At 40.0% G+C, this 10854-nt stretch overlaps 1 pseudogene; it reads left to right on the top strand.

Annotated features, from left to right (window-relative positions):
• The first annotated feature begins 3930 nt into the window (after window positions 1–3930).
• On the top strand, window positions 3931–4009 carry LOC123287545 (U2 spliceosomal RNA; annotated as a pseudogene).
• The last annotated feature ends 6845 nt before the right edge of the window (window positions 4010–10854 follow it).

Raw genomic sequence — 10854 nt, 5'->3', positions numbered from 1 at the left:
AAACAGATCCTTGCGAAACCAATATTCATAGTAGCATTATTCACAGTAGCCAAAAGATGGAAACAGCCCAAATGTCCATTAACAGATGAATGGATAAACAAAATGTGCTATACGCATACAATAGAGTATTATTCAGCTTGAAAAAAATGAAGTTCTGATACCTGTCACAACATGGATAAGCCTTGAAGACGTTTTCCCAAGTGAAATAAGCCAGATACGAATGGGCAAATATTGTATGATTGCATTTATTGAGGTACTTAGAATAGGCAAATTCAGAGAGAAAGAAAGTAGGATAGTGATTACCAGGGGCTGGAGAGGGGAGAATGGGGAACTATTAAATAAGCAGAAACTTTCTGTTTGGGTTGATGAAAGTTCTGGAAATGGATGGCGGTGATGGTTCCACAACGTTGTGAATGTACTTAATGCCACTGAATTGTACACTTAAAAAATAGAAAGAAAGAGTAAATTTTATGTTATGTATATGTTACCACGATAAAAAAAAATAACAGATGCTCATGTCATGAAATAAGAAAATGAAAGATTTTAAATTAGTAGTAATTCAGAGAGAGAGCGAGATGCTTTTGGCTTCAGACTTTCCTCACGACCTCTTCTTGGGATGACCTCATAATACGTGGCAAGGTCATTAAGATACTAATTTTTCTCTCTGCTTTTTCTCTTCCCCTGTGTGTGAAGACAGCAGGCCTCCCTTGCATTGTGTAAACAAGCAAAAGCGTAACCCCCTGTAAAATATTTTCCTTTCTTCTGGCTCCCCCACCAACAAGTCCTAATCACTCGTGTCACTGAAGAGATTAAGCTAAGTAACTTCGAGAGCAAGGGGGGAAAGAGAGGCAAGAATGGGGACAGATTTCTCACCGCACAAGGTCTGGGGGTTGGAGCCACCCACTCCCCTCAGTGGCCAAACCTCAGGTGGGATGACACTGAGGTTTCCAGCTCCCACAAAGATTCTCGTCCTGCGTTCCTGGCACAGGAAGGGGCGAGCCGAGGGACGTCCATGACTTGAACAGTAACAACGTCCGCGCCACTTGATGAGTTAGGTAGAGGTTTATCTTCTGTTCTGGGCGCTGTAGAAGGCTCTTGGACTTCAGCACAATCCTTAGAGGAAGGGGTCGAGTAAAGACTAACAGTGATTTTGCTGACAGCACAGCAGATTTGAATTTGTTTTAATGATGATGTAGAAATATGATTTTGATTTAATGATAATGTAGAAATATGATATTGTTTGCCTACTGGTGTTTTTGAACTGAAATTTAGACTCACCATTAGTAAGTGCCCATAATTTCAACATCCCCTAAAGTAATACAAAAATTGTCAAAGGGCTTTCTCTACTTTGTAGTCAAACCTATAGCAGAAGGAATCTGTGAGAACTAACATTGTCTCAGAGGAATTCTGTGTGCGTGTGTGTGTGTGTGTACTTTTATCAATATGTTAGACATACCACCGGGAGATTAACAGCTGTTGATACTAGACAGCCATTCAGAGTGGCCGGTGCTGTCCCCACACCCTAACTGTTGTTAACCATTTTTGACATCACCCTTCCCACTCTCATGTGGCTGCTACCAATTTCTTCCATTTTCAGTTTTAATGTTTTTATTTAATAATCCAGAGCTCTTTTGCACATTGATACTTTCTCATGTAATCATTTTTCCTTTAATATGGAATTTGCAAAGGCTTCTATAAAATTGTCAATGGATTCTTAAAGGCATTATTTATGGCCTAGGACATCATACATTGCAATATTAAAAGGCTTTCTTGTTCTTAATTGCTATGTATGATGTCTTAGGCCATAAATAATGCTTTGAAGAATCTACTGACAATTTTATAGAAGTCTTCAGGAAAATAGGATATAAGTCTTTGAGTTCTGGCAACTTTTGAAGACACAACTATTCCCACATCAAGGAAACCTACATTCAAATGCCTTGCCATTACAGCCAGAATGGCGTTCGGTTGTATAGAACAGGGATAGTTCCGTGACCTTGTTCATAGACTACTTGTGGGTCCGTGTTAAGTGCTTGGGAAAGACTAAGATCAGTCAGTCACGGATTTCTACCACTACAAGTTTTTAAAATTGGCTCCAAGTTTCACCTCCTCCGAAAATGATCCTTAATCCTTCAGTCTGATTTACTTAGTCACATTTGCCCTATGTGGGGAGTGAGTGTGTGTATGTCTAATTTCAAAGAAAGTTCCGGACATCCTGGGACTTCACCTCTCATCCTTGTATGTACATAATTCAGGATGTATCCTCTAAAAATAAGGGCACAACACACACCAGTATAACCACAATACCATCATGACACTCGAGATAATTAATAACAATTCCATAATAGTATCCGACATCTAGTTCATATTTATATTTCTTCAATTATCTCCAAAATGTTTTTTACAGCTGTTTTTTCCCCTCAAACCAGGATCCAATCAAGGTTCACATATTTCACTGGGTTAGTGGGTTATGTGTCTTCAGTTTTTTCTAGATTGAAAAGTCCCTCAAACTTTTATTTATTTTTGTTTAATGACATTGACTTTTTGGAGAGACCAGGCCGGTTGTCTAATAGACGCCATATATTCTGTTTTGACTGATTGATGTTATTGTTTTTTATTCCTCTCTCCCCTGAATCTTCTGTTAACCAGCAGTTAAGTCTATGGCTTGATTAGATTCAGATTACACATTTGTGGGAGGAACACCTAAGTGTGTTTTGTATTGCAAGCCACCAGGCGGCACATGATGTCTGGTTGCCCACTATAAGTGATGCTTAATTTGATTTTTTGGGTAAAGTGGTGACAATTCTCTCTCTGCTTTGTAAAGATCATGTTCCCCTCCACAATGAGCAAGTAATCTGGGAGCGACACTTTGAAATGTTGGTAGATTGTCACCGAGAATTTCTCCCATTCCTGTTTGTATATGCTGTTCCTCCTATCAAGAGAATTCATCCCTTGAATCTGGACTGGCCTTGTAACTTGGTTTGACCAGTACAATGTGGTGGAAGTGGTATTTCCTTACTTATGGGCCTTAAGAGGTCTTGAAGTTTCCAACTCAAATGCTCTTCTTACAATGGTACCTTGATATCCCTCTCAGCCCTCTTGGGATTAAGCCACCAAGTAAAGAAACTCAGGCTGTACTACTGAATGACGAGACTGGGTTACATGAAGGAGAGAAGCCCAGCCAGCCCAGCTGGAGGCACCAGACATGTGAGTGAAGCCATCTAGGATTCTTCAACCCTGATCAAGCCGCCCTAGTCAACACTACGGGGAGCAGAGGCAATTCCTCTCCAGGGAGCTCTGCCTATATTGCTAAGTCATGAGAAATAATAAATGGTGTTTTAAGCCACTATGATTTTAAGTGGTTTTCCATACAGGAAACAGATTCCATGTAAATATTCCATGTTTCACTTAATAGTTTTAGCATCCATTGATGATCCTTGCCTGATCAATTATTTCATTGGGGTTGCCACAGGACAGTTTAAATTCTGTTGTTCTCTCTACATTTATCAGCTGGCATTCTTCTGTTGAGAGAGCAAGAGAGAGTACCAACTTTCCCTCATTAGGTATAAACTACTGTTTCTCCTACAAATGAAGGGTAAATGCTTAATCTTTCCCATTAATTATTAGCTTCAGAATAAAAAGTTGATGTACTATTTATCCCATGGATGGCAAATGAGGCTCCCTCCCTCTCTGCTTTTTTTTCTGGTCTTCTTTAGATCTTTCTCCTCCATAGTTACTGGGACCCTATGCATACCTGTCATTGAATTCAAAGTGTTGTTCTGTAGTTGTTGATTCATTTGCCTTTCCTTTTAACTGGACTGTGAATTTCCTGAGGGCAGGGACTTGAGAGGCTCAGAGCCACGTACACACAAAGTTCTCAATGAAACGAGATTCCTGCCATACTTCTGCTTTCAGATTTTTCTTCATGCATGTATCGCTTCTCAGCCTTTTGGCTAAGATCAAGTGTAGTATCTTCATGCATGTATCTTACATAGTTTAGATAATACCTAATAATGTTTTTAGTTCTTATTTAATTAAAATAATTTTAATAATTGTTTTATCTTTTGGTGATTGTGGTGTTTTCATTTTCATTTGATTTATGTTCCTATTTTATTTTATTTTATTATTTTTTGGTGAGGAAGATTGTCTCCGAGCTAACATCTGTGCCAGTCTTCCTCTATTTTGTATGTGAGATACCGCCACAGCATGACTAGATGAGCGGTGTGCAGGTCTGTGCCTGGAATCTGAACAGGTGAACCCTGTGCCATCGAAGAGGAAGTGTGCGAACTTAACCGCTATGCCACTGGGCTGGCCCCTGAGTTTTCATTTTGTTTTTTAACCAAAAGAATAACTGCATGTGGTTATGAAAATAAACAATATAGTGGCCAATAATATAAATGAGCAGTTCCTGACTCCACCACGGGTAATCACTTTCAATTTTTTAGGTTTGGTTCTTGTTGCAGCTTTTATTGTTGAAAAACAGCCAGGACATCTTCCAACTCAAATGCTCTTCTTACAATGCTACCTTGATATGTCTCCCAGCGACAGGTGGGATCTATGTCCTCTCTCCTTGAAAAAGGAGGGCTTTTGTGACTGAACCAACAGAGTACGGCAGAAGTGACACCATTTGTCTTCCAAGGCTGTCATTTGAAGGTGATGCAGCTTCTGCCTTGCTCCCTGGAACACTTGCTCTTGGCGCCTTCAGTCTGACCGCCCTAGGCCGCCACACTGTATGTAAGCCCAAACGAGTCCACGCAGAAAGGCCACTCGGAGAGGCCCTGAGAGTTCAGGGACAGAGATGTCCGGCTGCCCTCAGATACTTCAGCTCTCTGCTATTCCAGCCCCAGCCACTGTCTGACTGCAACTGTCCAAGAGCTCCTAGACAGCACTGCCCAGACAAGCCCTCCTGAGTTCCTGACCCAAAGAAACCAGGAGAGAAAACAATCAGTGTTTTAAGCCATCAAGTTTTGGAACAACTCAGAATGCAGAAATACAGAACTGAAGTAATTTTTCACAGTTACCTCCACGTCTGCTCATTGTACTGTATCTTGATTTATTGACCTTATGCATCCTTCTGTTTCCTATTTTGATAGATGAGACTTTGGCTCACTTACATTAACCCCTCATTTGTCCCTCCCAATTTCTGATAGTAAATATCACCATTTAGAACCCTTTTATTGGTTACTTTTGAAACTCTAATATTTTTAAACCTCTTTTTCTTGCTCCATCAACTTTTGAAACCCAGCATTACTACCCATTCTGTAAGATTAAGCTTATATGACGTCTGTATTCTTTCTTCTACATCCCTTTTGATTCTCAATTATCTTGGAGATCTATCTCTATCTATCTATGTATATATTTTTTTGAGGAAGATTAGCCCTGAGCTAACATCTACCGCCAATCCTCCTCTTTTTGCTGAGGAAGACTGGCCCTGAACTCACATCCGTGCCCATCTTCCTCTACTTTATATGTGGGATGACTACCACAGCAATGGCGTGCCAAGCAGTGCCATCTCCACACCTGGGATCCAAACTGGTGAACCCCAGGCCACCGAATCGCGACGTGTGCACTTTGCTGTGCCACTGGGCTGGCCCCTCGGATATATCTTTCTAATATGAAATATTAGGCACATCGTAGAACATATAAAGTATGTATGCCCTGATATTCCCTAAAATTTACTTTTTTGCAATGTCCATCCCAAAGTGTTAAATGGGCCCATGGAAGATAATACCACACCCTCATCTGTCATGTCTTTGATAGTGACAAGAATTTCTGGTTTCTCCTCATGTTGTAAACATTGCTTTACCATATTTTTAAGAGGGAATTTCCAGGGGCTTCTCCTTAGCCCTTCTTCTTCCATTAATTATTATTCCTCAGGCCAGGAAACTGCTATGGTGACTGACTGTCAGTGAGGATACTCATTCAGAGTTCCACTGGGCCTGCTATGGTGCAGACTTTGGTCAAATTTCCACTCCATTTATCACTCACCCCCCAACAAATCTCCTGAACAGTGGACTGCCATGAGTTTTTTTTAAAGGTACACTTTTTTTTGGTGAGGAAGATAGGCCCTGAGCTAACATCTGTTGCCAATTTTCCTCTTTTTTTTTTTTCTCAACAAAGCCTCAGGACAGAGTTGTACTTCCTAGTTGTAAGTCCTTCTAGGTCTTCTATGTGGGATGCTGCCACAGCATGGCTTGATGAGTGGTGTGTAGGTCCATGCCCAGGATCCAAACCAGTGAACCCTGGGCTGCTGAAGCAGAGTGTGCAAACTTAACCACTACACTACTGGGCTGGCCTCCTGCAATTACTTTCTGATTCTCCAGTAAAGAATATTAGCTGAGTCAGCATTCAATAACCCCTGGAAGCCCAAGTATTTCCTTTCTCTATTTCATAGCAGTCGTAAGTAGCTTCAAACCCTTTGGGAAGGCTGAAAGGAAGACCACAGGATGCACTTGTGATGTTACTGCAGGAGCCTTCCTCAACCATGCTGAGTTGCCACCTCTTTCAAGTGGTACAGATTCTATGACCCGATTTTGGTCCGAAAATTGAGTGAGGTGCTCTATCTCATCACGATCAGGCCTGTGTTTACCCGACTTGGAGTTTCTGGTTATACTAATGAAGTACACCTCAGTGAGCTGACCTGTCATTTATTTTGGTCCTGGGGACCCTGTCACCACTGAATTATTGCTTAAGACCTCTATGGGAAAGACTATTCTGATTAGCACATTCGCCCTACTGGCTAACGTGGTGACCAAGTCCACTTGACTTGTGCTGGCTAACTGCCACTACTTGGTTTCTGCAACCAAAGGATCTTTCCAGTTCCAATGAAATCAAAGAACCAGTAAAACACTTTGGAATGCTTTCCTTTCACCTGTCAAAGCCTTGGTTAAGGGACTGGGTTCTGGATCTTCTCCAGGAACACTGTGTCCTCACATGATAAATCCACTCCAGCATTACTATTTCCTAAAGATGTTGGGTTCTTTCTCTCATATTGTATGTTATTAGAGTTCAGAGAGGGTTGATTGTTGAGTTCGGTTTCTTCTATCAGGCAAGCAAACAACTAAAACCACTCCTAGTAGCTCTAACCAAAATACTAAATTCAGAGTCTCTGTTGACTGAACCCATATTGATAGATTCAATCATATCTGAAATTAGACTCTCCTTTTCTTGGCTAACCAGCAACATAGGCCATTCCCACATATAGTCCTCTGGATATTTCCTGATGCTCAGAATCCTTCAAATTTTCACAAATTACACGTCAATACTATGGATCCTTCTCTTTGACTACTATATTTCCTTATCTTCACATTAAAAAACTTCGTGAATCTGTGAATTGAACTGACATAACCTGGCAAGCTACAGGATCAAACACCGAGTTTCACTTTTTATTACTTTAGTACTGTGGATCCAAGAAATGTTTCCTTGTCATAATCAAAGAAGATCCCTGGGTTTCCATCCCTGCCTTGACCCCAGTTAGAAGTCTTTAGAGTTCTCACGCCTTCATTTTGTTCCACAGCAGCTGCAAAGTAGTTCCACAATGTCTGTCCTCACTGGGCGCTTCATTCCATGCAATCACAATAATGTAATTAGCTGTCTCACCATGAGCTAACAGATTCCCATCCAGGTACATGCTGCTGATGCTGCTATGATCCTATTTTTAATATCCTGACATCTTTGAGGTGTTCAAGATTGAAGTACCGGGTGGCAGCATCCGATTAACCAAGGCCAGTCGGGGGTCATGTGATGGCTGGCAAGCGATGAAGAAAAATAGGATCTCTCCACTTTGGTTCCTGTAGTGGGAGGCCAGGTGCGTTCCCTAAACCAGGAAGGCAGTTTGGATGAACACCACTCCTCCAAAGTAGAGTCAAGCACCGCATAATGTTTTGGTCAACGACAGACCGAATATACTATGGTGGTCCCATAAGATTAGTACCATATAGCCTAGGCGTGTAGTGGGCTATACCATCCAGGTTTGTGTAAGTACACTCTATGAGGTTTGGGCACAAGGATGAAATTGCCTAACGATACAATTTTCAGAATATCCCTGTTGTTAAGTGAAGCTATGACTGTACATTTGTCTGATGAATATCTTTGCTGTCCTGGTTTTCTCTCTCTCTCTTCTTAAAACCTTTTCTGTTATTTCATAGGGTTCCAGAAGAGGAGACAAATTCCTTTGATCAGCTGTCATTCTGACTGTAATTCTTCTTTAAAAACTTTTTAAAATTTAATTTTGGGAGATTAAAATATCTAAAGACAAAAACAGAGAAAAAAATCAACAAGTATCCATATTTCTATCACCCATATTTATCAACTGTTAATTTCTTGGTGTGCTTGTTTCCATTCCTAATTTTCTTTTTTTAAACAAGTAAAAATTGGGGGGGAGGGGCAAAATTATACAAGCTCATAGTAAAGTATTCAAACTCAGAAAAAACAGGAAGATTTATTCACTCAGTAAATATTTACTGAGCACCCATCAAGTACCAGGCACTGTTCCAGATCCTGGAGATATAGCAGAGAAGAAAAGAGACAAGAAAATCCCAGCTCTCATGGAACACACGTTCGTAGGAGTAATTGGAATAAGAAAAGCAAATGGTAAATTATGTTACTAACAGTATGTTAGATGATGATAAGTGCCACAGAGAAAAACGAAGCAGGGATTGAACACAAGGAGCATCAGGAGGAAATGCAATTTTAAACAGGATGACCACGTCTTAATACAAAGGTGATATTTGAAAACATATCTGAAGGAGGTGAAAGAGATAAAGTAGAAGAATCAATCCAGATCTCACTACCCACAAATAACATAACGAACATAATGTGAAAATAATTCCAGATGTCTTTCTATGTATATGTACAGGTATCTGGAGGAATGACGATGGATGAATGGATACAGCTAGGAGAAATAGAGTTATAAAAATGGATTCAAACTACAAAATGCTATTTCTTTACAATCATCAATAAATTACTAAGCATCTATTTTTGTTTCTGTAGCTTATCTATCTCACCCAGATGCGGATTTGCAAATGCATTAAATCTACACTCAATTTGGCTAGAATCGATACTTTTGATAAGAGTGAGTCTTCAAACTCATGAACAGGGTCCATCTCTCTACCTGTTCAGGTCTACTTTAGTTTCTATTGGTAATGTTTCAGTTTTCTACGTAGAGGTCTTGCACATCTTTCAGATTTATTTTGAGGTATTTGATGCTTTGTGATACTAATGTAATTGGTATTGTTTTCATAATTTCAACTTGTAATTGTTGCCAGAACATAAAAATACAAAAATTTTTATTTAGTAACCTTGTATCCTGTAACCTTGCTAAATTCAAAGTTTATATTAATTTGGATTTTCTACATACACAGCTCTGTCATCTGAGAATGACAATTTTGTTTCTTCCTTTTTAACCCCTAAACTTTTTACTTATCTTTCTCTTTTTCCTGATCTCTGGGGAGTAAAGTTTTCAATGATTCACAGTTAAGTATGGTGTTTTCTTTAGTTCTTTTGCTTTTGGTAGTTGCTCTTTATTAAGAAGCTCCATTCTATTCCTAGTTTAATAAGTTTTTTTTGTGTGTGTGAGGATTGGCCCTGAGCTAACATCTGTGCTAACGTTCCTTTATTCTATGTGGGATGCTGCCACAGTGTGGCTTGACTAGTGGTGTAGGTTCGCACCCAGGAGCCAAACCTGTGAAGCCCAGGCTGCCAAAGCGGAGTGCACAAACTTAACTACTATGCCACTGGGCTGGGCCTGAGAAGTTTTTTTAAAAAAATAAAGTCACAAATGGGTGCTGGATTTTACCAAATGCTTTTTATGCCCCTTTCTATTTCTGTAAATGTGGCAATACTACTAACTTTTCAATTTTAAACTACAGACGGTCCTCGCTTTGCACGACACCGTGTTCACTGAAACCTGCTGAGTTCTGTAGTGTGGTCCCACTGTGGCAGATTTCAAGCTACCAATATGAGGGCACTGAACTCACAGGTGAGAAGAGATGTGCACAACTGGTTCTCGTGAGCCAGTGTGAGCCGGCTTTGGCACACCTCTGATTTTAGTCCCCAATAACCAAGACTGAAATTTATCACACCTTCATTAGACCAGCAAGAACAAAGTCACTTCAAATTATCTATTTTATAAAAAGTCTCACAGATAATCCAGAAAGCAGATAAAAATAAGGACACAACTCCCTTATTTTTTCAAGCCCTCATTACTACTTAATAAATAGTGTCTAGCACTATGCTAATTGCAAGGGAAAATGTAACTCTTTGAAGAGCTTACAATCTAAATGATCTAAACAAGATTAACAGAACGTGGTTGAAGCTTGGAGAAAAATCTTAAGATAGTAGTGGCAATTTAGTGCTAAAGAAATCCAAGGTAGGATGGGGAAAGTTTAGGAATTCTTCCTGCAAGAGATTATACAGATCATGAGTTACGTCTTAATGGAAATGAGGGGTCTTGGAGTAGCAGAGAGAAGAAGAAAGGACACTGTATCAGAGTAACAGAATGCTGTAAATGAAGGTACGGAGGGAGGAAAGCACAGGGCTCAGAAAGTTGAGATAACATCAGTGTCCACGATGGGCACTCCATGTCGCTTCATCTGCAACAGCGTCAAGCAACATTTATGGCAGTGGCGTTAGGGAGGTATGCCTCAATTTCTTAACTATGCAAGTGGCAAGTGCCTAAATGGTACTCCACATTAATAATCAAATACACTCATTATGTTTTTCTGCATGTAGATGACAGTGAACTCAAAAGTCAATTTTCTATTGAAATACTTTATAATTAAGGTCCCTAGAGAGTTTTCAGGCCAAGACAAAAACTGTTTGTAAACATTCAGGGTATAGCTCATTGATCTAGATGCT

This window comes from Equus asinus, chromosome 7 (genome assembly GCF_041296235.1).
Source record: "Equus asinus isolate D_3611 breed Donkey chromosome 7, EquAss-T2T_v2, whole genome shotgun sequence".
In the NCBI taxonomy this organism is placed as follows: Eukaryota; Metazoa; Chordata; class Mammalia; order Perissodactyla; family Equidae; genus Equus; species Equus asinus.
Note: the sequence above shows the minus strand (reverse complement) of the source record. Positions and strands in the feature narration are given on the sequence as shown.